Below are 22,066 nucleotides of genomic sequence, written 5' to 3'. Positions count from 1 at the left end.
CAAAGGGTGTCACCACATGCATATTGCCATTTTGCCAATAAACATAGCCATTACTCAAAGAAGGGCAAAAGTACAGTGGACAGTATGAGGAGCTCGGTAAACCAGTTCACCACATTGGTCTGAACTGGGAAGAGCTGTGGGAGATTAGCCTGCCAAACCCTCCACTGGAGTCACTCCAATTACCCAAGCCAGGCAGAATAGTGCTGCTTGGCTGGGAAGCTGATGGGATGGGGCATTTATAGGCAGCTGGACTTCCCCTGTGTCTAGACTGATCTGGGAGGGCATTGTTGCACCCTGTGGCTCTCCCCAGGCACCTGGCAGCATGGCAGTGACCTCTGCTGTCCCCCACGAAACCCAGCAGCCGGGGTGAAGGAGGCTGTGCGCATGATCCTGAGGAGAACCAACCTGCAGCTGGGCCTGGGTGCTGAAATGCTCTGGCTGGGGGCCAGGCAGTCTGACTGCAACCTCTGTGCCCAGCTCTGAGAGCACAGGCAGACAAACCTGCTCCATCATTGCTCCGTCCATGCCCTGCTCTGTCCATAACTCATGGGATCACAGGGGACACGACTACTCTACCTGAGCTTGTCCCCAGAATGGGACTCATCTGCTAGCCACATTAATGGCACACGAACACATGCCTCACGTAAGGCCTGGAGATCTGTAGCTGAGATCCAAGACTTGGTTCACGTGTTCTGGGTGATCAGAAACACTGCTTTAGTCCTGGGCAGACACCCAGAGCCTGAGCCCTTTGGCACATCCTTCAAACATGAGCAGGTCAGAGCTTTGGGTATCTGCTTTCAAACCCACTCTTGATCTGGCAGCATGGATGTCACAGCTAGCTTGTGGCTGCCACAGCCTAGTGTGAGCCCAGAAAGTTTAGCAGGGCTGTACTTCACACTGGGACAATAGAGCCACCATCCTCTGGGACAGCAATGAACTGTCCCCAGAAAAGAGCAGCTTTGCTGGTGTAACTGCACTGGGGACTTCAATGAGGCTAGCTAAAGCCACTCACAAATCATATCACCCCCCACCCCTGACCCGCATAGCTCTGCGGGTAAAGTCTGTACCATTGCTCTGGCCAGAAACATTAGACATAACAAATGTATTTTTAAAACAAGGGAAGGAACATTTTTCAGGCCTAGGGGGTAGAGGCTGTTGGCTTGAACTGCAGGAGAAAGTTCAAGGTCAAATACTCCTGAATGCAAACCAGCTCCTCTGGCAATGCTTTGCTTCAGTGCCAAGCATCAGTCCCTATTCTAACATCTTCCACACAAGTACTTCTCTGCTTTGGGCACACACATATTTCTGAAAAATGTCAGGCTGTAAATCAGTTCTGCTCCTACCTGGTAAAGTCCTCAAGGTAAGGACAGTGTCCAAATAATACCTGAAAACCACATGACAGACAGCCAGGTGATGCTGCCTTTCTCACACCAAGATGTGGGTGCATTGGCCTGTGCTTCTCATTCAGGATCCCAGTGGAAGGTTTGAGCTTCATAACTCTTATCACCTCTCTTGCAAGACTGGGACAGGTGGACAAACAGATCATACATCAGTAAAATGGATCACATTTAGAGCACCTCTGACTCTTCACCATGGCTTCATCCCACTGAGAAGCCAACCTGAAAGACCCTGGACCACTCTCAAGGGACACTTATCCAAAACCCCTTTCCCAACAGATTGCTCAAAGCCTCATTATTTGTAGTGTACTGTAGTCGTCCCAGCCAACCAAAGGGCTATTCTGTGGATTGAGCTCCAGTCAGTTGACAAAAGCAAGAGCTAAAACCAGACTGAAGTTCTACCTTGGGCCTCACTGCCAATAGACGTAGTTTTATGAGCTGATTTTCTTGGGGTTTTTTTTTAAGTACTTTACTCTCCCCTTCATTGGAAGAGAAGCAAGTGGTTGAGTGTAGGGAAGGAAGTGATGAAGCCCACCCCACTCACAATGTTTTGTTGACCTCACTTGTCTTCCCCAGCCTGAGCCACAGCAGATACTGCACAAGCTAGATTTGTAAGACAAAGTTATCTCTTAAAATATGTTTAGTTGGGGATTTTGGTGAGCAGTATTTCCTGCAATGAAACCGCCTCTTGTAGGTGTGCTTCCTCCCCTGAAGAAATGTCCTTGTGTACAGCAGATTAATCGCTGACCCCTAGGCACAGTGTTCCTTCATTTTTATTCTAGTATTTTCAGGAAAAATACTGCACCAGGAAATTAACTACTCTGCAGATGCTAAAAAATGCATCTTGTACAGCTCAAAGCAATCAGCATGGTCATTTTTCTGCTCTACCCATTTTCAGTTCCCTGCCACCCCTAAAAACGACTGAGGAAGGTGCATAATAGAGGCACTGCAATTTTCTCCTGAGTTCTTTACCTGCTCTTTAATTCAGCTGAATCCTCAACAGAATATTTTTCATGTGCCTGTCCAAAAGCAGTCCACCATTCAGGAGCTCACCTGTGACTTCAAAGCACTCATTAACTGCTTTCTTTATAGTGCTCCTCACTGCATAGGTGTCCCTCGTGCTTCCCAAAGGCTTTGGGAAGGCAGCCACCCTGGGGTGGCACTTGGCAGGCTCTTGGCAGGGCCAGGCAGAGCCCTGCAGCAGGAGTGGGAAGCTCTGGACATCTCACGGGAACACGCCTTCACCGTGGCAGCATGCCAGAGTCAACGCTCATGCTGACCTTCAACTGCAAGCAAGAAAATCCCATAACAGACACCGTGCCACAAACATCTGTGCTCTTGCTGTGGCCAGGTGGAATTACTGTAATAGGCTGCTAATTAGCTTCTCCCTGAAACTGGTCCAGGGGCAGCAGTGCTGGGGATTGTGCAGTATGAGAGAAGCGGTGGTTGTACTCTGCAGTGTGCCCCCCATCTGGGCAGCCCCAATCCTGGGGACTATGTGCTCACCAGCTAGGCTTTCAATGGGTCACCTTCAGGCCTCCCAGATCAGCCAGAGTCCCCCCACCTCCAATGAGGTCCTTCATTCCAGAACTCCTCACTTGGAGGAGAGCTGATGAGCTGAGCCATCCTCCAGGCTGCCCAGAGACGCATCAGTGGCTGGCTGGTCTGAAGGGAACAGATTCTCCCCTTGACAGCTCACCTTGCCCTACAGACTTACCATAGATCTCTTTTTGCTGGTGCCTGGTGATTGGAGAGCTGCTCCTGGTGCCAGGTTCTCCTCTGCTGCCTGGCTGTGGGCTGGGACATGCTGGCTTCATGTCCAAATTTTTCAAATATTTTGCTTTGTGGTTTTTCATGCAGTGCTCAAGAAATTTTGCAAAAGGCACCTTATAAATTGACTCAATAAATACACATAAAACACCATGTTTAATCCTTCCTTTCACATTCTTTTTTTCATTATTAAAATATCCCCAACCAACCGACTTCTTCCCCACCCTGTGTTTAGGCTGATCCAGTCCAACTTGAAATACTTTTGGCTTCTACAGGAAGACTGGAAAATGACTATTTTATTTCAAGGAAGCTTGTTTTGGAGTAAAATCAGGCCTTGTAAATGGTCAAAGCAAAGAATGGCTGTAAGGACTATCACATCAGGTGCACAAATAATGACAGCGTGGTGGTGTTTTCACATCAAGGGGCCCAGTATCCTACAACAAGACCTTCATGCGCCAGCCCTTCCTATTTGGGGCATCCTGAATGGGAAAAAGTACATACAAAACAAGAAAAAATTCTCAGGGACAGAGAGGCTAATGGACACCCACACATGGTTTGAATAGTGTGGGTACAGCGTTGGGGACAGGCAGGACCTGCCCACACAGGTGGTGGGACTGTCTCCCTTGTATGCGACAAAAAGGTGCCTAATTGCAGTGAAAGACTCCTCACCCCTCCAACAACCAGGTCAGGTGGGCACTGCTTTGGAATTAACTTTAGAGTAAGATCCATCAAACTTGCTTGGTTTTCTTATCACCATAGTTTTCACATCATATCCAGCACGAGGGATGCTCAGCTACCCAACTGTCTGCTCTCATCTGCCTCCAGCTGCCATCTTCTCCTTGCAGCCCAGCTCTACTCAGCACCAGGGGACAATCTCCAGGCCCTCCATGCATTAAAGAAGTAATGGGACAAGCCACCAAGGAGAAGCAAAGGCCAAATTGTGATGATTGATAGAAGTTTAGCCTGCACTAGCCCATGCTCTGCACCTCATAGGTTTCATCCAGCAGCTGAGAGATGGAGAGACAGCGAAGTACTAGAAGAGCATTTTGTACATCACCAGGTAATACCTGAGTATTCAGGATTTCCCCTGCCACCAGGTGACAGAGCCTCATCTGGAAAATGAGAATTAAGCTTGCTGACCTGCATCACAGCTACAAGGCACAGTGGGAGACCCATGCCATCCACAGGAGCAGGAGGGCACCCTCATCTGACAGGGCTCTGGGTGACCAGCCCCAGAGGATAACATAATATCCATGCTCTTTAAAAAGCACAAAGCTCCTAAATAGGGTCTCATCAGCCAAAAAGTCAGATTGGCTAAGAGACGACACTAGCCCAGGTTTTGTTCCTGGAGCCCTAACCCTGTGGTTTAACTTTCTTAAGATTCCTTTAAGGATCACAATGTTCTGGCCAAAAGACCTTTGGGACCTCTTGGGTAAACGTGGGCATTTCTTGTATTCATTACCAGCCTCTGGCTGCATTAATACCTTAGCTATTTCATCACAGGCCTCTCATGCCTGCTAATATGTCTTTTGGACTCATGTCAGCCCGCAAGCCTCCCAGTTCCACAGTTTTGCTGAACAGCTTTGTCCTTTTTCAGAAGGAGCTGAGCACTGTGGTCTGGAGGTTAAAGCCCTGGAGGCCTGAGCATGGGACAGCTGGCCTCCATCCCTGGCTCACTCCAGCCCGGGCACCCCTTTTACCCTTTCCATCCCTCTGAGCCTGACGGAGAAAATCGGGCAGCAGCAGGGTGACATGGCCTGTAGTGTCTGTGAGAGCAGGAATTACCTGTGCACAGCACAATGTTTTCACTTTTTTGCTGACAACCCAAAAAAATCATGGCAGCAGTGAGGCCACGCATGACACCGGCTCAGCCAGCCACATCCAACACTGGTGAAGCTTAACTTGAAAACGTGAAAGGCCGATCAGGCTGCTTTGTCCAATAAATGAAGGGATAAACCCAGCTTTTGACACAACTCTAATTATTTAAAGATGGCCACAGGCCCAAATGGAGCTTTGTCCTCAAGGTCTAAAAGGGGAAAGGCTTAAGAGTACTTTGCCATGGGATTTTTCTGGATTTTTCCTTGTGGAAATAGTTTGGTCCAGGGGCCAGGGGGAGCTTGCAAGCAGAGCCAGAGAGAGCAAACCCAGGTCCATGTTCTTACCAAAAAACAAGTCTTAAGACGTGGGCAGAGCAACAATCTTCAATGCCTTTTCTCGAGGAAGATGCGCAGAGCAGACGAGGACCAGAGTCCAGTCCCTACTCCATTCATTCCTGATGGCTTTCCTGTCTTTCTCCCAGGATGGCCATCCTCACCCTCTTTCCCTTAGAAGTGCAGAAAAACTGGAGCTCATGTGCAACCTGGGTTTTCTCACCACTGTGCAGATGAATCCACTAGGGCCCAAACTCCAAGGCTTGGGTCGCAGGAGTTGGCAACTAAATGATTTGGGCTGGCCAGCTTGGACTGGCAAGGTTGTGGCACTGTCACCAGGCTGTTTGAGAGGCATGTTCCAGGCAGCTGGCTTTGGTGCCACCTAAGCATGGAGGCTTTCTTCCTCCCTAAGGCTTCTAACTTGTTCTAATGAACAAGCTGGTCAGAACGAAAGGTCGTTAAAATGTTGTTGCTTTTCCCTACTAAAAAATGTCATTATCCTTGACCTCTTTTTCACGTGTTTCTCACGTTTAGGATGAAGGAATAAAACCTCCAAGGCTTCCAGAAAAGGCCCATAAATTTGTTTTAAAAGAAAATAACCTCAGAGTTGGGGTTATTTGGTCAGTTTCCCATGAAAAATCTAGGGAAAAAGTCCTCAGAGAGACATGCCCTGTTGAAATGCTCCGTTTCGCAAAAAGGACTGGTTTTCATTGTAGAAAAACAACTTCTGTAAGAAAATTAGAAGCATGTCTGATGAGATAGTTCATACAGGTTTGGTTCAATAGGAGCGACTGGATGTGGTATTCTTATATTCTCACCCTGTCACACTCTTTCTGAAACTGCCAGTAAAGGAACCTGCACGCTATAACCAGGTAACTAAAAAAGATTGACACATCTTTGCTCTGTTCATTATAGACAGGGATTTGTTGTTCTTGAAGGCCTTAATTTGTAGTATTCAACAGCTTAACAATTTCCCCATGCCTTCTGCTAATTAATTGCATCAATAAAAGGAATGCATTTGATTTATATCCATCTACGTCAAAAACCATCACAAGTGACACTTTTTAATAGGAACAATGTATTCAGCAATAAGAGAAATGTCACAGTGCTTTCTAGCACGACAATAAACTGATAGGTCTTGGAATTTTTAAAGCACGGATAAGGTAAATTAATTCAAATTGTTCCTCCTGGTGCCAAGTCTGAAGCTGATGCCTTGCCAAATCTGCTATAGAAGTGCAAATTGGTGAGGGAAAAGCAATGAAAGATATGAACTTGTCACTTACTTTCCTGTTTCTCCAGACAGGATCTCAAACCACCTTGTCTGATAGAGCTGGCTGCATGGCACACACACCCTGCCTGAAAGAGAAATCCTTGAAGAAAGTCTTCCACCATGATTCACCCAAACATCCCTTTTTCCCTCAGCTCCCTTCACCCTTCAAGGGAGCGAGCACAGGTCTCTCCCAATTGGGAACTGCAGGTGGTGACTTCAAGGACCTTACCTATGTGCAGGAGAGTGAGGAAGGAGGAGCTGGAAAGGATATTGACACTTCTGCAGGCAGATATACAGATGCAGATAAACTGGCTTATCCAAAAATGTACAGCACCCCTTCTGCCCCCACATTTAAGGAAAGGACCAGATCTGCCTGTGTTTCTTCCCATGAATGTTGTTGTGCAGGTCTGATCAGTGCAGACAGTTCCACACCGGTGGCTCTGGAAACTTCATTCATTTTGCCTAGAGCAGGAGCTGGCCAGCTGAGCTTCCTGCCTGAAGCTTCAGACCAGACAGGAATGGAGAAAGAGGAGCCCATCTTTTACCAGTGCCCATTGCCCATTGGCACCACGCACCAGCTGTGATGGCTTCCCCATCACTGCCAGTTAAGAACAGTGGGTGGATATTTCCTTAAGAGACTTGCTCTTGCAGTCCTGAAAACTAGCACTAGGACTATTCAGGATACTGGAAGATCAGCATCCCCTTCATCTTACCTGAGCCACTGTTCAGCCAACTGCTGTGGACTACTTGAGATGACCAAGACAATTAGTTCATCAAAATGAACTGATGACCTACATTGGGAGAGGACTCTCTGCTTCAGCACCAGGCTCCTGAACAATGCAGCTTGCTGGCCAGATATTTCTCTCCCTCTGCCTAATCTATCAGCTCAGAAACCAGCCAGAAGACACCAAAACCATCACTCAGTATGAACTCTTGCACAAAACAGACCACAGAGCTTGCCCCAGTAATTCCTGCATGAATACACTGCAGTCCTCCTGAGCCACTGGGAATACAGGGCTGGAAACAATAGCTTTGAAAGAACAAATCAAACTTATAAAACAGGGAAAAAAAAAAAGAGGGGACCAATAAAAGTCATGATGAGTCAAGGAGGTAATTATGTGTGATAGCAGGGTTCCTTTGGCTGGGGACCAGTAAGAGACACTGTCTGCATCCAGCCCCTGGGATGTACATGACGGTGCAGTTTGTGCTGCAGACAATTGAAAGTCTCCAGACGGGAGAAAGGTGAGGGAAAAGGCAGCAATCTGAGATGGGGCCAGGCCTAACTCAGACACGAACAAGTCATTAAGCTAATGTCTCTTAGCTAATTGCACACATAGAGACATATCCTGCAAGGAAAACAGCCTGAGAAACAGCCTCGTGGAACGGGCATTAAACAAACGCATTAAGCAGGAGAACAGTAATCCTTTTTCAGTGCCAGCAGGGTGTGAGGCATTTCTCATCCACAGGACCACAGTCATTCAGTCACACTCAGCCCACGGGAATCCCACAGAAGCAAGAAGCTGCAAGAAGCTACAAGCCCCCCCGTCATCACTTAGTGTACAAAGGCTCAGGGCAAAGAGGAAGAGATCTGGCTGATGATACATTTGTGCTGTTAAACATACCTCCCTGGAAAGAACTGCAAGCTCCACGTTTAGATTTAGTAATAAAATCATGAAATGGGAGCAGAGGAAGGAGGCCAAGACTTCTGGGTATTGTTTGCAGCTCTGCCCATGTTTGCTCAGTGATTCAACCCGGCGTTATTGGGTCTTTTAGAAACAGGCCATGAGTCATCCACACCATTGGTTCCTTCCCTCTCTAGAAAATCCTCGACCCAGGAGGGTAAACATGGGGGAACAGCATTTTTCTTGATGAAACTGTTCAGCCTCCCAGGTTCCTCTATCTTTTCTCATGCCAGGTATCTGTAAGCCTCAAGCTCCTCCAAGCAGGAATGGAGGATGGATAGCCCGATGCCTTCACATGTCAGTGCTTGAAAAGGAGGACCTGCTGTTTTTTAAAGCCAAAGCCAGAAGAGACATCAGGAGGACAGTCTGCTTTCACTCCTCCAGTGTCAGCTCTTCCTGAGCCACTTCTGACAAGTGTTTGCCTAATCTCCAAGTTGTAACTTCCAGAGATGACATTACTACCACCTCACTTCACCACCGTGGCCACCCTTATTGCAGGGAAGTTGTTCCAATCGCAGAATTGTGTAAATTTTCATCTGGAAAGGACCTCCAGAGGTCTCTGCTCCAACCCCAACTCAAAGTAAGCCCAACCAGATCTACATGACTAGATGTTGTCCAACCAACACCTAACCTGTATCTCTCTTGCTGCAGTTTCAACCATTACTTGTGGGGCCTGCGACAGATACAGAGGTCTGATGAGACCCTTTCACCCTACAGCAACATCTGTGTATTTAAAAAAATGTTTTCAAAAAGCCTTTCCTTTTTCAGATCCTTCACCCTTTCCTCACAGGTCTTGAGACTGTGGATCTTTTATGACTTCCTCCCACAGACAATAGCTAGTCTCCAGCCACACATATCCTGAAGCTGCCAAACTCATGAAGACTACTGTGACTGTAAATGGGATGAGTTAAAAGCATGTGCCTCCACAGGCTTCCTTCATGGAGAGAGAAGACAGAAGAAAAGCAGGCAAAGCAGAAACAGCTCATCAGATGCTCTGAGCACCCGTCTTCCCTTGGGCCCCTTCTCCTCATGTCTCCGACAACCTCTAGCATGAAGATGCGTAAAAACCCCAAGTGCTCACCTCAGTTGTTGATAGCTGCTGTACTCCTTGCTGTGCCTGCTCTTGCAGTGCTGAAAACTAGCACTAGGACTATTCAGGATACTGTTGCATGCCCCAGCATTTCCCCAGGGCTAGCAGCATGAAAAAGTGGAAAACCTAACTCACTAGACATTACTGTTACTGTTTTCTTACAGGGTCCTGCTAAAAAGCCCTCCACCCAGACAAAAGCCGTTTTGTACCATGAACAGGCCAAACACAGTCTAACTGCTGACTAGCAGACTGGGAGGAGAGGCTCATTGTGAGATGTGTTCCTCAAGATCCCGAAAAGTTAGGACCAGGTCTCCCTTGGCTCTAAATTCACTCTTGGGTATCCTCTACTCTGCAAATCCCTTTGCTGAATCAACCCATCCTTTTCCTGGTACTGTCCTGGGAGCTCTGCTTTAACATCCTTCCTTGCCTGTCCCCATTCCCCAGAGCATTTGTAACGTTTAAAACCACAAGAAAAACCCTCATTTGACTTCTCTTCAACGTGCCTTAGCCCTGCATTCTCCCCATGTCCTCTCTCTCGCCAACCACACATGCATTTTTAGGGCTGAGAAACTCCAGTCAAACAGAAGGTGCTTTGGGAGAACAGGGCTTTGTAAAGAAAGGCCCTTGCCATGTTAACTAGAGGCACCTGCCAGCCAACAGCCTAGCCTCTGAATGCGCAAGGAATTTTGACCTCACATAGTGAAATTTCCTAGAACTTTAAACCTTTGTTGTTGTTGTTGTCGTTGTTGTTTCTTTGGCTCTCTCTTGCTTTTCAATTTTTCACTTGGCAACCGCGCTGAAATGATGCAAGGAAGTAGCCGCTGCTTAACTGCAAGTTATTAATTAGATGCCAAGGAATTTGTGCATGACTGTGCGCAGGGCAAGGGGGGCTGTGTCCTACATTACAAAACCAACAGGCTGGCTTGGCGTTGCTTTTCTGCCCAGAGATATAATTTAGTGGTGAGTCTCCATTTGCTCCAGAACTGATTCCTAAAAGAAAAGGCACTTGCACAGTTGAGATGGAGAGAGGGAGGGAAAAAAAACCCACAACAAAACCAACAAAAAACCCACCCTTGGTGGCCAAGCACTGATCCTTTTGCTGTTGAAACTCTTTCCTAAGAGCCTCAATCACTGTTAAAACAAATACTAATAGTTCTTAGCTAGGGGCTGGCTATAAATAGCCTGACTGAAGACATTGTGCTGTAAAACACCAATTTGGAGACATTGAGAAAGACTTCAGGTACTTAGGGCTACCCAGGTCTCCGAGTTTTCCTAAGATTGATTGCCACTGCAGCAGGAGCTGACACCCCTCTGCTGAGACAGCGTGTCTGCCCACACGCATTCTCCCAGGCTGCTGCAGCACAACTGAAAGTAGGTTTGCACAAGCCATGGCTGAAGGCGCTGCGGTTTTCAGTGCTGTACATACACTTTGCCCTAGACACGTCTCTTCTCAGAGGACCTCACAGTCTAAATACTGGAGACCAAGAAACATCCCGGGGCGAGGTGGGGGGGAGATCTGTTCCAATGGGTAATTACCCTCATTGTTAAAAATTAACAACAAAACAATAATCATAGACAGCTGAGCCTTTCATGCCTTTTATAGCAACATTCCCACAGCTCCGCGAGAGACATTGTTTGGGATTCACATACAAATTTTCACCCCAGTTCAGGATAAATCCTTAGCCGACTGTTTCAGATGCTTTCACAAGAGGGAACAGCCACTTCCCATGTTACTCTACCCATGGCATATCTTCCTGACATGCATATCCCAGGCAGCAGGGCTGAGGGACTTCAATGCTTGTAGGAGCCAAGCTCCAGAACGTGCTTGTGTGCCAAAGTTGCTGTATCCCTCATTTTCTGGGTGTTTTTACTCACAGCATTGCCTAGCCTTGGCACCAACAGAGATTTGGGAGCCTTTGGTCCGCTCCTCCTCTCCAAGAGGTTTGCTGGTGGCAGATGGCCCAGGGAAAAGGAATGCTCAAGGAGATGCGTAAGCATGTAAAAAGCTGTAGCCAGCTCATCTTCCAGGGGTATGCAGAGGTGACCAGGAGATGGGCTTAAACTGACCAGAGAAACAACCCCAGCTCCTGCAAGCCAATCTGATAACCTTGAAGACTGGCAGAGGTCTGGCAGGAAGGGTAGAGGGAGGTTGGTCAGCTGTGATGATATGCATCCTTGTAGCCAAAAGAGCATGCTTGGGTTGGAGCGCTCCAAGTGCCAAAACCTGAGTGGTCTTGGCACTGTCATTTGAAGGCAGACCTCAGCTGCACCCTGCTCATTTCAGGCTTGGGTGTCCCCTCCCTCCACCACCCATAACAATTCATATTTCTGTATGCCGGGAAGTGCTAACCAAGATCGGGATGAGGGTTGCAAGTGGCAAGACAACCCTTCTGCAGCTCCCCTAGGCACTGCGGCTGATCACAGCCGCTCCACAGTGTGACATGAAACCAGAGCAGAATGTTGCAAACCATCACATAGACCCTGTCACGGTTAGCAGGAACAGCCAGTGCTCAGTCCGTGCCATGGGAATCAGAAAGTGCCAGTAGTCCAGACCAAGAAACATCCCCAGGGAATCTACTCCAGTGGTTAATCAGCATCACCCTAAAAAATTAATAACAAAACAATAATAGTAGACAGCTGTGCCTTTCCTGCCTTTTATAGCCACGTTCCCACAGCACAGTGAGGGACATTGTTTTGGGTTCAAAAACAGCTTTCAAAAACATTCATGTCTTCATCTCTTTTTCCATAGCCTACCTCTCACCTGCCGGACTCCACTCACCAGACACCTGCTGGACTACCACTTCCACTGCCATAAAACAAACCAGCCAACAGAAAAGCACATGGACTGCATTGGTTGTGCATGACAAGGTTTTGGTAGCAGGGGAGCTACAGGAGTGGCTTCTGTGAGAGGCTGCCAGATGCTTCCCCCATGTCTGACACAGCCAATGCCAGCCAGCTCCAAGACGGACCCACTGCGGGCCCAGGCCGAGCCCATCAGCAACGGGGGTAGCACCTTTGGGATAACATAGTTAAGAAATAGGAGGGAAGGAGAAACTCCATGCAACAGCAATCGCAGCCAGTGAGAGGAGTAAAAATATGTGATAGAAACAGCTCTGCATACACGAGGTCAATGAAGAAGGAGTAGAGGATGGGCTCCAAGCACCAGATCAGATTCCCCTGCAGCCCGTGGTGAAGCTCATGGTGAGGCAGGCTGTGCCCCTGCAGCACATGGAGGACCCCACGCTGGAGCAGACCTCCACGTGCAGCCCAGGAAGAGCCCCACACTGGAACAGGGAGATGCCTGAAGGAGGCTGTGACCCTGCGGAGCAGGCTCCTGGCAGGATGTGTGGCCCCATGGAGATCCCCACACTGGAAAAGGGGATGCCTGAAGGAGGCTGTGACCCTGTGGAGCAGGCTCCTGACAGGGTGCGTGGCCCCATGGAGAGAGGAGCCCACACTGGAGCAGGTTTGCTGCAGGACTCATGACCCGCACAGGGGACCCTCGCTGGAGCAGTCTGTTCTTGAAGGATTGCACCCACGGAAGGGACCTATGCTGGAGCAGTTCGTGAAGAATTGCAGCCTGTGGGAAGGAGTCATGCTGGAGCAGTTTGTGGAAAACTGCCTCCCGTGGGAGAGACCCCACACTGGAGCAGGGCAAGAGTGTGAGGAGTCTTCCCCTGGGGAGGCAGGAGCAGCAGAAATGACTGTGATGAACTGACCACTACCCCCATTCCCCATCCTCCTGCACCACTGGTGGGGAGGAGGTAGAGAATTTGGGAATAAAAACAAGCCTGGAAAGAAGGAAGGGTAGGGGGAAGTTGGTTTTAAGATTTGGTTTTATTTCTTATTAACCTACTCTGATTGGATTGGTAATAAATTAAACTGATTTCCCCAAGTTAAGTCTGTTTTGCCTGTGACAGTAATTGCTGAGTGATCTCTCCCTGTCCTTGCCTAAACCCACAAGCTTTTCATTATATTTTCTCTCTGCCTCTCCACTTGAGGAGGGGAGTGATAGAGCAGCTTTGGTGGGCACCTGATGGCCAGCCAGGATCAAACCACCACACAGACGCATACAGCAAGCTTGGTCCTAGCCTGGGTGAAGCTTAGCATTCCTTCACATGCTGGGTTGTGGAAAGAGTTGTTCAAACCAGGCTCATAGCAACCTTTTAGACATCGCACTCGAAGTTATGTAAAATATTTTCCCTGCTTTGGTAGTTGGCAAACTTTATTTTATAAAAGACAAATGGAATTTATCAATGCAAAATATTTATCAAGTCTTTGTACTTTTTTTCCAAGGGACTACAGAGGTTGACTAGGAGTCTTTCATCTTTGTTGGCTTCTGAATGTTAAAACCGCAGCTGTCTTAGAGCAAGACGACAAGCCTGAGTCTCTCTCATTTCCATGCAACCCCTTTTTCTGCAAGTGGTGGCAAGTTCTCCCTTTGACAAAGGTACCATCTTCCTGCAGCGATGGCAGGGAATGCTCCTGAAATGTATTCTCAAAGGCTTGGGTGATCTCCATCCTACAGATGAACAACAGAGGTAAAAGGCAATGTGCACGGTTCTCTGTGCTTAGATCTCCACAGACGGGCAAAACATGAGATACATCATGCCTCTGGGACCTCACATCATCCAGGAGGGCGCCTGTAAGGTGAGAACACACCAAAAAGGAAGGGAAATATTGGGAAAGGGGGAGACGGTCCATCAGCCAGATGAAGTAGCCTGATCCCCACATCAACCACTCTGATTGCCGACCTCCACCATTTGGAAACAAAAGAAGTAATGTAACTGGCACTTCTACCACTGTGTCTAATGCCTTGGATTCTCCAAGTCAGCAATGAGAAATGACCTATCAGTGTTTAAGATCCATGTTGTAAAAACCATCACTGTCTTAAGCCACTAAGCACTGATTCAGTAGTAACCCAAACGAAAGCTCTCGGCAATGGCCAGGCTGCTGATGGACTCGGATCACAAATGAGTTTCTTTGGGCTTCCATAGCTGTCTGATTGTTTATCATAGCCTATCTTTTCCTTTGACTGTTTTCTTCTTCATTTTGATAGGTACCAGCATTGTCTACAACTGAGGACCATAAGGACTATCACATCTTTGTCAGAGATGGACCTACTTCAGAATAAACACCTCTGCTTGCTACAGGAAGTTGCATGTATTTCTTACTTATTCTTCATGCACAAAGAATACGCCTTCAGCTGACTTAGGTTAAAAATAACTTGGTTAATGCCTAGATAATTTATCTGTTCCCCTTCTTACCTTGCATGACTTGGGTCTACTCTGCATTCGAGGGTTTTTTAAATGTTCCCTTTACATGTTTGCCTTTTCATCTCAAATCCAATTTATTGCAGCAAAATCCAACAGCTTGAATAGAACAGACATGATTGATAGAGACCAACATCATATCTTCAAGCAATCATTTGGACTCACAGGTGGGATATTGGAGACAATCTTGCTTTGCATTAAACCTTTTCCCTTCAAAGGTGAGGCCCAGTAGTTAGTGACTTGGAAGAACTATATTCAGTGAAAAAGACAAGTGACCTCTTGGTACACCACTTAGCATCTCCCATGAAATAATATTTATTTGGAGGAATTGGTCTTCTCTCTACACTTTAAGAACTGGAGCAGCTCCAGAACTGCCTGAAGGGGAGAGCAAAGCATCAGCTTGCAGGACATTTGTCTCAGGGTGGGCAAGGGCTTCAGAATAAAATGTTCCTCTTGCAATATGAAATTTAATCAAAGAAATGGAGAGGGGTCACAGAGCAAATTCCTGGAACCAAAGTCACAAGTTATAAATAAATCTTCCTTGGTGTGGACAGAAGTCCCTTAGGAAAAGCCCACTGAATCAAGGCTGAGAAGGCTCCAGTTTGGTGAATAAAATGGCAAAAAGAAGTTATTAACAGGAGAGCTACCAAGTCCAGGAAAGGCAGTTCTCTGCTTTCCAGGTTAATGGGCCCATTTGACAGGAGTGGGCCAAAGTCACAACAGTCTGAGCAGAGAGAGTGTGAACAAGAAGCACCTTAGCGGAAAAGTGGGGAGTCATCACTTGGCCTGGACTATCCTTCCAGCTGTCTCAAGTACGGCCTCTTCTGTGCCAAGGCCTGCCCTTGGCTTTCCAGCCCTCTTGCTTATCCTTTTAATGTGATAAATGCAGGCTCTGTGGCCCCACAGCTTAACTTCCTCTGCAGCTTCCCTGCATCTCCCGCTGAGCTCTTTCAATGAAAAGCAGATAGGACTGAGCACAGGGCGGGACTCTACATCCCAACCTGAACACAAACACTTGCTCCCAAGGCATGTCCATCAGATGATGGGAGGCCAGGAGAGCATGTTGGAGGCAAAGCCCAGGAAACCTTTTACAGAATTCACAGTTTAAAAGCACAGCCCAAAGCCTCGGCTGGTGTAACCTAGCAATATTGTGCGAGGAATTGCACAGAAACAAGAAACCCAGGCAAGCTCTCCCTCTGCTGCCATAGGGGCAAGGAGCTGACCGTGCTGTTCCCCTGGCTCTGTAACAGGATGCTTGGGCATTTTCCCATAGTGACTGCTCACACTCTGGGCCAGGAGGTGAGTAAGAAAGGACAACAGAAGAAACAACAGGTGGGCAAAGGTCAAGGGAAAGTTGGGAAAGCTGGCTCTCAAAATGCTTATGCAAGATTGTCTCTAGTGAAGCTCAAGGGTGGTTTGTAGGCTGACATATCAATGGGTAGCAGAGTCCTGGGAGAAGGTTTCTTTTAGGAGACACTGGGGTTTCAGCGATGCTGTGCTAGCTTCTCCCAGCTTACTTTGCTTTGGCAGTTTCACATGCCAGAGCAGCACTGCCCTTTGCCTGGGGCAGAGGGAGAGAAGCGACCCAGGCCTAAAGCTCTAATCTGCAGCTCTGCTTTTCCCTGCCTGGCTGTAGGAACCAGCTCCAGGGCTGGTTCTACACCAGTATAAGCACTGGAGGGAAACAAAAGGGGAGCACGACAGCCTCATTCACTTGCTAATAGGCTACTGAAAGAGAAACATCAAATCTATGATTGCAGTGCAAGGATGCAGTCCAACTTGCTAAAAACAGGGGAAAAAGCAAGACAGGGCAAGGGTGGAGAGGAAATAAATTAGGTTTTCCAGAAGCACCCCAAAATCCACGCTTCCAACTCAACAGGATCCCCACGAGGCTGAGCAGGGCAGTGACACCAAACTGATGAACACCAAAGAAGTGCTTTTTTCAGCTCAGTTTCTTGCAGAGCTGCCATAGTTCATATGGTCAGAGCAACAGTGTGCAGAAAGGAGAAGGATTTGGTTTTTTTGGGAAGGGAGGTGGAAAAAAAAAAAAGAGAGAGCACAAACCGTGCACTGGGAAAGCCACACCGATGAGCTTGTTAACATTTGAAGAGACTGCTTGGCGTGATTCCTTACACAAATTCCTGCCAAGAATTTGCAAGAGGAAAGTATATTTAGCAATCCAAGGCATGCCAAAGCCTTGTCAAGAGAGAAAAAAAAAACGTTTTGAATATGTGGAATAGCAATTAGACATTTTCTAAGCAGCCATTTTCAAAATGCATCCAGGCATCTAATAAGGGCACCTGAGGCATATCCACAACTCCGCCACACTTCATGCCTCCAAAGACATCCGCTAAAGACCGAATACTCCGAGGAGGGATATGTTACCGATGGCAACTGACCACTTCCAGAACACTGGGGCTGGTTTCAAGCCGGCTGTTCTCTGTGCCCCTGAGCCACTGGAAATACAGAGTCTCGTGCCACTGCGTATCATTTTGTAGCATCCTTTAAGGAATCATTTCTCTATAGCTGGGAAACAGAGAGGTATTGCCTGCCCACTTCTTTTCATGGGAGCTGGGCCATCTCTCCAATGCTCTGTGTCCCCAGGTGGAATTGCTGAACATCCAGGTGAGATGAGCAGCAGGTGGAAGGAAGGACAATATGCTAAATTAGATGGTGACTTGCAGCCTGTTGAAGTGGTGCTCACATCATACCCCAGCTCTGGCCAATCCTCTCATTGTCCAGTGCTCTGAGCTGTAAAGCGAGCAATAAACCTCATCACTAAAGCTCCTTTCTTTCTAGGGAGACACCTAGAAAATTGTCCAAGGACAGGTATATCTGCCCCAGGAAGGTGACTCACCGGTATCAGTCACTCTTGTTTCTGAAGTGCCATTGGGAATCTCCCTGGGATGCAGCATGGAGGAAGAGGCATGAAGAAGCTCAGGAAGGCAATGGGCAGCCCTTTATTGTGCACAAGGATGAAGGCAGCTGACCATAGAGTAAGGTCAAGACATTTGCTGTTCACAGAAGTTAGAAATCACACTGGGATATGCTCCTTAAAACATGATACCCATCGCTTATAACTGTCAGGCTATACTATAGTCAAATCCCTAGGAAAGAAACGAAGCCAAAAGGGAGTACCTGCCAATGGGCTGAATTCACACCACCTTTAAGTCAGGACACACAGAAGGGACAACCAATGTCTGTAGCTGAGGTTCCTCACCCCTGTGGGCCCAAAGTCCCAACAGTCTTCAATATGCAGTATAACACAAACACAAATGGTATCCCCAAGTCTTAATATCATGATCCCCCACAGACCAAACAGGCTGTCTGTGAGCAGGAGGGCAAAAGAAGTGAAAATGGGGTAAAACCAAAGGAATAATTTTCTTTTGGAAACAGGTAGGTGCTTAACAGAGAAATCAGAATGAGGATAGTTGCCCTGAGCTCCTTCGGGTTTTTGTTTCGAAGTTCCTTTGGGCTCCTGAAATGCCACCTTGATTACAGCAACCATGCCTTTGGATTATATCCTTGATCCTGAAAAAAATCCCATGGGACTGACAGATTGTTCTGAGAAAAGAGGTCCCCTTCTCACCTGCTCTTCAAAAGCAACCAAGATTGATCAACCTGCTCAGCCGCATCTACAGAACATTCCATCAGACTCAAAGTCTCTGTTTCCATCAAATCCTCCTCTAATTCCCATAGCTGTAGCAATCCAGATGGGTCAGACACTGCTGTAAGTTCACACCCTCCAAGATGCTGCCAGCACTTTGCTCTCTGCTTCTACTGCATCTAAGGCAACTCTATCCAAGTTCCTGTCTGAAGCTCAGCAACTGAAAGCAGTAAGTAAAATTGCTAAGAATTCCTGTTTTCACCCTAGATTTCCAGGACCGCCTGGCCAAATCACCTATCTGTTGATACAACAAATTCTCCTAGGATTTGGACAGAGCAACAACACAAATTCAGTTCTGTTAGAGGTGACAAGTGACCACAAATTCCCTCTCTCCAACCTCCCCATTCGTATTTCTACTTCCTGATCTCTTGACACGGAGTCCTGTTTCAGCCTAAAATCACCGTCCTGGTCTATTCTTTGGGGAGGAAGCATGAAACGCTGAGCTAAGAATCTGTAGTAGGCACACAGGTGAGCAGAGCCTTTCTCCTGAATGGGAAGGGAAGCTGGGAAGATGCAGCCAGGCAGCCGCCTTGCAGCACTGAGCACAGAGCGGCAGTGTCGCCCGCTGGCCGCTCGCAGCATTGCCAGCTCACAGCGCCCTGACCACAGCATCCTTCCCCTTTCCCACCCTCTCCACCTTCCTCCCTGCTCGCGCTTTGTGAAAACGTGCGGGATTGGCAGCCCTGAAGGCTCACCAGCACAAAACGCCTCTGCTCAGAAGCAGGCCAAGGTATCGCGGCGCTTTTGGGAGAACACAAGCAGCCCAGGAGACCTGTGGGCACAGCCCATGCAGAGATGCAGGTAGGACCACACAGTCCAGATAAAAAAAATCATCTCATAAGCTTATCTTCTCACTCTGCCCAGCTTCCACCCTCTGCAAATATTAATCCCAAAGGTAATTAATTACTTCCTCAGCAGGAATAGAAGTCACCTTAGATAAGATACCTGTGCAATCACCTTGGGATATCAACATAATGAAGCATATCCTCTACATCTGTTAATAGCTACTTCATAGCAGTTGAGTGGGCTTTAATCAGAAACCTGTGCTTTAATTATGACCTCTGCATTAATGAGAAAGCACAGAGGTGTGCAGAGTCATATCTCAGCTCGAGAAGTGGTAGGGGAGAAAGACATGGAAATGTGACCCCAGCACACTGAGTCAAGAATAAAAGGCAATATGCAGACCACCATCCTGCTTGCAAAGGCAGGGAGAGCTGGTAACGCACACATCCACACCACAGCTGTCACAGCCAGCTAGAAGCCTTTGAGACAGCAGGTAAATCCTAATTTGCCAGGAGCACACGCACTAACTTGCCACTTACATCTGGATTTAGTGGCTCAAGAATACCAGAAGAGAGAAGGATGTGTTTAACCAGGGGACACCTGCAGCTGTTCCAAGCACTGAGCAGTACTTTTCTCCAGTGATCACCAAGACATAGCAGTGACTGTTCGGTGGCAGATGAGCCACATCCATTGCCCCTGAATCACTGCAGATCCCTGTGAACACCTCATGTTCACAGTGAGTAGGTGAGTAGGAACACCTCAGGCAGGTGGTGCTGGAGTTTCGGACCTCTTCTGCAACTTTACCGGAAACAGCATTTCCCCTCCCATCCTCAAGCCCACCACCCAGGAAGCTGGGCTGCTGTTTCTTGGCTGTCAGGCCTCCCTTGCCTCAACTGGCTGCACAGTGCCTCCTTGCAGAAATGAGGACCTCCACAGAGCAACCTAAGCCCCTCAAAACCACTTCTAGAGGCAGAGCTGTACAGCCACATCACCAAAGGAACCTCCCCCTAAGCACAAAGTGGTTTACAATAGAGGCTTTCGCACAATGAAGTAGCAAGCAAAGTAATCAGAGCTCATATGGTTTCATCACAATTTCCCAACAAAAGAGCTCACATGAAGTACAATTTAGTATACCTTTAGTATAATGGATGTTGTCTTTATTTTGATGCAGTTTTAGAAGTGTTGTCATTGCTCAGAAACCTTCTAGAAAGTGCTCTGGGAGGTGACACACAGATGCGTGGCTGATAGGTCCTGAGCTCACTCACCTCCACGTGAGCTGGCAACTGGAGTTGCTCCCCCCACAGCCATGTCACCTCTTTTCCTGGAGGTCCAAGCAGGACACAAAGCTGTTTCTGGACATTCAGTCTATACCAGTTACCCAACCCTTCTGTCTCTCTGAGATTTCCCTAAAGGATGGCTCAGTTACCTGCAAAGCACCTCCTGGACCACAGCACTTCATAAACCTATGCAGGAGGGTAAGCCAAAGTGAGGGGCACTGCTGCTTAATAAACTCACTGAGGCAGGTCAGCAGCTGGTTTTCAGGCAGCAAAGATGTCCTCAGAGTAGCATAAGTCATCCTCACATACCGTTCACCCTATCTTTAGTGGGAGCAGCAACCAGCAGGAGAAAAGCTGGCTCATTGAAATGTTCCAGCTATCCATGCAACAGTATGCAAGGCATCCTCAAGGGAACAGAAACATCTTAACTGAAAAGAAAGTACAAGGCAGCTTGGAGATGGCATTCCAAGAAAGCTGGTTAGCACGAACCAAGACCACCAACAGCAGTGCCCAGGACTAAGCTGGGAGGCCTGACAAGAAAGCTGCTTTCATGCAAGAAAAGCAGCAGCAAAAATGAGACAGACTTGAGCTGAGAGTTTCTTGAACTCACAGGTTTCCTCTGTACCCCTGCTATAACAGAAGACACGTGCGGCAGGCCATGGTAGTGTTCATGTACATATACAAAAATGAGCATTGCTGCTAAGGAGAGTCACCCACTGCCATCTCCACTTCAAGCGTATCACATAACTCTTCACTCTGCACTACAGGTAGAACAAGGTGTGTAAATGGAGGAATGTGCAGTGATCTATCCCCCAGATAGCAGATTGCCATTCTCCCAGAAAGTCATTCCCAGAGTCCCAGGAAATTACTTTCATCACTGCTGGGAGGTGACACGAAGGATATGAAGGTTTTTATGAATGACACTGGATACCTGAATACACGACTTTCACCTTTAGTAAGGGAAGTTTAGAAAACTAAATTAAAAAAATTTAAAAAAAGCCTAGGTAAGCTCGGCGACACCGCAGTCAAAATTCTGAGCTGCAGAATTTTTGCAGCTTGGGAAAAGGTTCCTACCTAGGTCCAGTTCTGAATTTATTTTTCAGAGATGTCAGGTTCATTAATGACATTATTGCTGTAGCTCATCATCACCCAAATCCATTTAAAGCTTAAGCTGGAGCAAGAGTAAGCAACCACTATGCTTCCTGCTTGCTATTCTTCCTCCAGCTGATCAAGGTTACTAACAAGACTCATGTTTTCCAGCCTGTATTAAGGACAAAAGACATGCTGTATTCACCAAAAACAAGCCTTAAACCAAATCAAAACTCACCTGACTATCAGACCATAAAAAATGTTCCAGCATCTTGAGCTTGACAGTCTAAAGAGATGATCTGGAGGCACTTATTAACCCAAACAGCAGCTTTTTCTCCAAGACTGGATGTCCCAGGAGTTGCATCAACATGAAAATTTACTGTTGCAATTTAGTATGGATTAGACAACATGAACATACAGCCACTGGAGCCTGCTATCACACCTAGAAAGAGCAAGCCTTAGAGAATATGCAGTGGGACTGATCTTGAGATCTGTGGGCAACAGGACACGCTACGGGTTGTCATAAGCAGTCGCCTGCAGCTGGTACTGGAAAATTAGTGGCACTGGCCAGCAACAGAGGATGCTATTATCTGTTCTCTTACCATTCCAACCTCTGCC

The sequence above is a fragment of the Strigops habroptila genome, chromosome 5 (genome assembly GCF_004027225.2).
Source record: "Strigops habroptila isolate Jane chromosome 5, bStrHab1.2.pri, whole genome shotgun sequence".
NCBI lineage: Eukaryota > Metazoa > Chordata > Aves > Psittaciformes > Psittacidae > Strigops > Strigops habroptila.
Note: the sequence above shows the minus strand (reverse complement) of the source record.